Raw genomic sequence first — 6,522 nt, forward strand, 5'->3', positions numbered from 1 at the left:
ATCCTGTGGCGGGTGTCGTGGGTAGCTGGCGGGTGTCAGCCGACCCTGCGCTCTAGCTATTTCGGTGCTGGTCAGACCGGAAGAGCGGAAATTTCTTTCTATTATTTTTTTTAAGAATGTATTTGGATGCATGAAACCTATATGGAACTACAACTATCAGTTAAAATATTCTAAAATAAACTGTGTGCTCAACTCATGAACATCCTTCTTTCTCAACATGTTAACTAGCAAGATCCGATGGTGAAGACTATAACTGGCATGAATAATATATTCAAATATCTGCAGCATTGTAAAGTGTCACAAAAAAAATACAAACATTTATACTGGTGACAAATTGAGCGTGTTGCTGATGATACTCCTGTAGCTTGTAATTGACTAATAATCGACACAGATAGGGTCCAGGGATTCACTCCCAGTTTTCATGAGGTCTTGAGGTCAAGATACAACACCACAAAATAATAAATTAAATAATTGATGCATATAAAGCTGAAGATGAAGACATAATTTATGGATTCCTAGTTAAGCCTGTTAGCTATGCTTTCAAAGTGTGGTCAGTGTGTTCTAGCCATTCACTGGTGGAGGCTGGGGAGTACCAATCTCACAGAATTCTTTGGATCTCCCTTAGATAGGAGTACTCTTTCTTCAATTATTATATTAAGAGCATGTGTAGCTAAATGCTGCAATAACTATAAAGGTACTTTAGAAATATTTTATATTATAAATGTCTCATCATGTATTTAGCCTAAAACAGTGTCCATATACATATGTGTAAGATCTTTTTTTTTTTACCCACAGACAGCCTACCAAGCATAAAGGAGTTTGGAAAGCTCTTTTACTTTTTAAGTAATTGAACTCTCTCTTGAAAGGGGACATATGGTGTAGAGCTTAAGGGCAAACTATAATTCCTCTGTGTGACCCTGAATAAACTCAATTTCCTCGTTTGCAAAATGAATATTAAAATAATATTACTACATTAGAATACTGTGAGATCTGAAATGAGCCAAACAAGAGGTTTGGGGTTCCACCCCCACCCCCCGGCTACAGATCACAACTGCTTAGCAGAGTTTAAAATCGCCCTAGCATCTCATGAGCAGCATTTTAAAAACTGAAAGAGGACAAAGTAGAAATTGCATACATGGTACAAGGAAACATCACTTAGTGAAGCTTTTATTTCAAATACGTCTGTGTCACTTAGTTCTCTTTTACACGATAATCTTTTACTGTGAGTCACTGAGGGATCGTTTAAATTCAGAGGCAAAATTGTTTAACAGAGGATCCAGTGCACTGGGAGTTGAGGCTGGTGTTGGCTTCAGGCCTGACCATAGGCCAGAGGAGGCAGAGAATGGATGACTGGGTCACATGAGCATCAGAGGTCTATCTAACACGCTGGCTCTCTGCAGTGTTTGGAGCTCAGTCATGGCTCTTAATAAGTATCCGGTACTTGGATGGAGCCAGACACAGGTTTTGTAGCTGAAGTTGTAACAGTGAACCAGTCACACAAATGCCCTGTCTTTGGAGTATGTAACTCCTAGGGGATGAGACAAGTAATCAGGCAAAGAGGAGAACTGTGAAGGAAGGCAGGGCTTAAGGGCTACAGGAATGACTCGGTAGTTTAAGAAGGCTTGGTGCTCTTGCAGAGGACATGAGTTCAGTCCTCGGTACTTACAGGGTGGCACATAACTTCCTGTAACTGGCGTCCCCAGAGATCCAATGACCTCTTCTGGTCTCTGGAGGCTCCTACCTACACGCTGTACCCATGAACTCATGCAGGCGCACACAAATATACATACATGTACATAAATGCATAAATAAATAAATCTTTAGAAAAAGAAAGTTGGGGTGAAATGCACACTAGAGGGTGGTGTGCAACTGACTCCAAACAGGGTGTGCAAGGAAAGATAGGTGTCATAGAGAACCGCCTGCTGGAAGGGAGGGACCAGCTGTCCTAGACAGAAAGAGGGGCAGAGGCACAGGCTGGGCATGTGCTCAGAATTTGCAAAGGTGCAAGTACATTGGTATGGTTGTAAGGACATTCTTAGGGGCCAAGAGGGAGCCAGAGACTTGATCCTCTATTCTGAATGGGATGCAAACATTTCTTCTCTCTGGTACACAATGGTATGTACTACCCTCCTTCCTTGCCCCTTCCAGACACTGCTCATTGAAGGTCACTGAGGGACGGTCTATAAGACAGCTGGCATGGAGGAACGCAGAAGGCGGTGCCATTGAAACTGAAGACAGGACGAATCTTTCCTAAAAGGCATGAAACTGATGGCAATCAAACATGTTACCCAACGTCTAAGGATGTGCAGAGAGATTCGAGCATAGATTAATTTGGGGTGATAGTGTGTAATTATTCTAAATTTGCTTGGGAATGGAAACAGTGCTGGAGCTATGTGGGAGGGTTCTTAGTTTGTGAAGACAGTTGAAGCTGAAATCGTTTTGTTGTGAGGTTGTACACACACTCAAATGGGCACATAAATAGAAGCAGCAAAAATTTCAAAATATGAACCAATATTGGGTGTAGGAGGCTGATTTATATATTTATTATACTAGTCTTTCAACTTCTGTCTTCCTTATTGTGTGTGTGTATGTTTATGTGTGTGTGATCAGGATCATGCTGTGAGATATATGTGGAGGACCAAGCACAATCGGAGGCAGTCAGACCTTCTACCACACAGGCTCAACACCAGATTCTTAGGCTTAGCAGCAAGCACCTTTACTCGTCATCTCACTATTTCCAGGTTTAGAACACTTTATTATTAAAAAGTTAGGAAACCCAGCCGGGTGTGGTGGCACATGCCTTTAATCCCAGCACTTGGGAGGCAGAGGCAGGCGGATTTCTGAGTTNGAGGCCAGCCTGGTCTACAAAGTGAGTTCCAGGACAGCCAGGGCTATACAGAGAAACCCTGTCTCCAAAATCAAAAACAAAAACAAAAACAAAAACAACAAAAAAGCAAACAAAAGTTAGGAAACCCATTTAGGTTGTTATCTGGTTGTTTTTGTTTTGTTTTTTAACTTTTAGCTTTTGGTTGCAGAAATTTATTTCTCTGCAGATACTATACTGGGACACAGGCTAGGTCGTTGACTTATTCCTAATCAGAAATGCTTGTCTTGAGAAACTCAGAGAAGCCTCTGAGTGCAGGGACTCAAGTGGGGTGCTGGCTAGGTGGCATATTTTGGGGGCAGTGGCCCTTTAAAGGACGAGGCAGTGAGCCAAAGGATGGCAGGCATGCTTCAAACTTGTAAAAGACATTTCCAGGGCAAGAGAAAGGCAAAGAAAACACCCGTAGCCTTGGAGAAATTAATTCCTCCCCTGAACGTGTGCTTGGCCTTGGTGTGGAGGGTCTAAATTAGTCCACGGTTTACCTGCCTCGTGACTTGAAGAAAGGGTAATGTGATTTAGAAACTCAGCGTTCACAGAATGTCTACTTTCAGCCAGCCGGTTACCAGGCAATGTCAGGAGATTGGGCTGTGGAGTATCAAGTCCCAGATTTAATTCAGGAGCAGATGTGCCTGTGAATAGAAAAACTCAGTGCCCTGTGCCTGGGTCACATCAATTCCACACCAAGTTTTCCCAGTGGGGGAGAAAAAAAAAAACCTGTTGGACTTAGAACCTTCAGATCTCCTGATGAGAATTCAACTTCTGGGTGGGATGCACACATTTATAGACATCCAGACCCTATCTCCAACCAAATGAGACAGAAACAAAAATATAACTGTACTGGCTGGTTTTGTGTGTCAACATGACACAAGCTGGAGTTATCACAGAGAAAGGAGCCTCCCTTGAGGAAAGGCCTTCATGAGATCCAGCTGTAAGACATTTTCTCAATTAGTGGGCAAGGGTGAGGGAACCCATTGTAGGTGGGGCCATTCCTGGGCTGGTGGTCCTAGATTCTATAAGAAAGCAAGCTGAGCAAGCCAGGGGAAGCAAGCCAGTAAGCAGCACCCACCCCCCACCACCCACCCCATTGCCTCTGCATCAGCTCCAGCCCTGTGTGAGTTTCTGAGCTGACTGACTCCCTTAGGTGATGAACAGCAATGTGGAAGTGTAAGCTAAATAAGCCCTCTCCTTCCCAACTTGCTTCTTGGTCCTGTTTGTGCAGGAATAGAAACCCTGATTAAGACACTAACCATGCAAAAATGCCCTCAGGAAACAGAAGAAAGGTGACCATAGGTGAAGAATTCTCTAAAGGTCTGATCTTTGCAAGCTTTTATTTTGTAAATGGGAGGGGAGTCTTTTGTTTTGCAGCAGGACTATCAATGAACGATAAAACTCATTAGTAACTAAGGCAGGAAGGAGAGAGATGATCTCTAGAGGTCTGACTCTTTGAGGTACAGGAACAAGAGCAATTGAATTCGATAGCTTTCAGCACTGAGACAAAATACTGGCAAACACCAGCTAAAGGAGGAGAGGGTTCTTTGCCTCTCACCTCTCTGCAGCAATTCTAGTATACAGTCCCCTGGCTCTAGCTTTTCGGGGCCTGAGGAGAGACAGGGTTTCCTGATAGCAGAAGCCTGTGGTAGAGGTTGCTCCTTCATGGCAGCCACAAAGCCAAAGCACAAAAGCAACAGACAACGACAAAACTGAAAGACAAATGGTTTGGGATCAAGAAGCGTCCTCAAAGACAGGTCCCTTAACAGCCCATTTAAATATGAAGTCATCAGAGATAAATCCACAGCCAAGGCTGAGATTTAAGGCCTCGCATTCAAACACCCCTCAAGCTGTGGACTAGGGATCCAACACCCAAGCCGGCAGGGGGCATTTCAACACCACCAGCGGACACTTACTGGATGTGTACCAAGACAGGCTTAATAATCGTTCTGCATCTTTAACTAATGGAATCCTTCTGGGAACACTATGAAGAAACTGCTGTTACTATCTTGCTTCTAGGGATCTGGGGAACAAAGAAATTAAGTAGCACAATGCCATGGTCAGGAACGAACATAATCTTCAAGCTGTCTCTCGAGGTCAGCGACTTCAAATGCTTATTCTCGTCTCTGTCCGTGATAGAAAGTGGTTATGGTCCTTCCTCAGGACTGAGTATGTTGAGCACTTTTGCGCATCGTTTTGCTTTCTTGTTGCTGTGATAAAACACTTACTAAAGCAAACCTCGGGAGGGAAAGGGTCTATTCGATTCACAGCTTAAAAATCTATCATGGAGGGAAGTTAGAGCAGGAACTAAAGCAGAAACCATGCAAGAACACTGCGTCCTGGCGCTCCTAAGCTGGCCCCGCCCACAGTGGGCTGGGCCTTCCCTCCTGAATCGTTAATCAAGAAAATGACAACACTGAGATGCCTAAAGACCAATCTCACGAAGAAAGCAATTCTTTAATTGTGGTTCCCTCTTCCCAGTGTCTCCAAAACTAATCGGAGCTGTTGCTCCATGCGTTCTTTGCAAACTAAGTCACTGGAGACTCTTGTTAGAGGCGTGGTCCTCTAATAAGACAGTGGCCCTGAGGCACCTCAAGTTGCTCAGAGCCCGGCTGATCACCATCTTCCTCTTGCCTCTTGCTGTCCCCTTACGGTACCCACAGCTGCTTTGAGGATTTCTGGGCCTATCAACTCCTCAGGGTCACCCCATCAGCATCTACTGTAAACTAGTATTCTCTCTTCACACAGAACCATTTAAAGCATGCAGTGACAATCCTGACTCCTGTCCTTCTGAGGTCATTGCACTGATCCTCCTAGAGAATGAACATGGCCCTACCACTGCCTGCTCAGCACTCTTTCTTCCCTGGCTTCCTTTTCTCCACTGAAGCATGTGTGAGGCTCCCTGGGCTCAGCCCCACAGTCCTGGTCCCCACCCTCTGACATCTTCACCTCCTGCTTGACCATTTGCCTATACTAAACCTGTTCTCTGCAATGCCCTGCTCCTCTCGCCTCTCCATTACCCCTGTCTCTCACAGACTGCTTGCAGCCCTGGCAAACTTCTCTGCTTCCTTCAGGATTGAAGCCACTTGCCATCTTCCCTCCGAAAGATCCTTAATTACCCTCTACTATCAGAGAGAGATCTGCTTTAAGAGGAAAATCAGTTTAACAACAAACAAACAAAAAGCACCCACATTATTTGATTTTCTGTCTTTAGCTAACCCTCCTACCCCACCCCACCGCTGGCCCCCAACATGATTCTTGTAAGCGTTGAGGGGCTTGAATCTTTTGATTTTTGCACTCACAGTGCAGCAAATTACCATGTGTTGAATGAATTTAAGTGTCTTGATCTGAGGAATCATTGTGCCCTGGGCAGTGTTGTGTGCCAAGGGCATTCACAGATGAGCCCCATCTTTTGCCTTCCGGTTTTATGGTCAGAGCCTAAAGTTAATAGCAAACATCCTCGTTGGTCTGGTAAAACACCCTGAAAACCCAGCAGCCAGCATCTGACTGGTGACAAACAACCCTGCATTCCAGAGCATGTTGGCCTCCTGTCCTGCTTTCACTTCAAGGCTTTGAAAGTTAAAGCCATTCTCTGTTCCTTCTTGTTTCTCTCTCTCTCTCTCTCTCTCTCTCTCTCTCTCTCTCTCTCT

This window comes from Mus caroli, chromosome 13, assembly GCF_900094665.2.
Source record: "Mus caroli chromosome 13, CAROLI_EIJ_v1.1, whole genome shotgun sequence".
In the NCBI taxonomy this organism is placed as follows: Eukaryota; Metazoa; Chordata; class Mammalia; order Rodentia; family Muridae; genus Mus; species Mus caroli.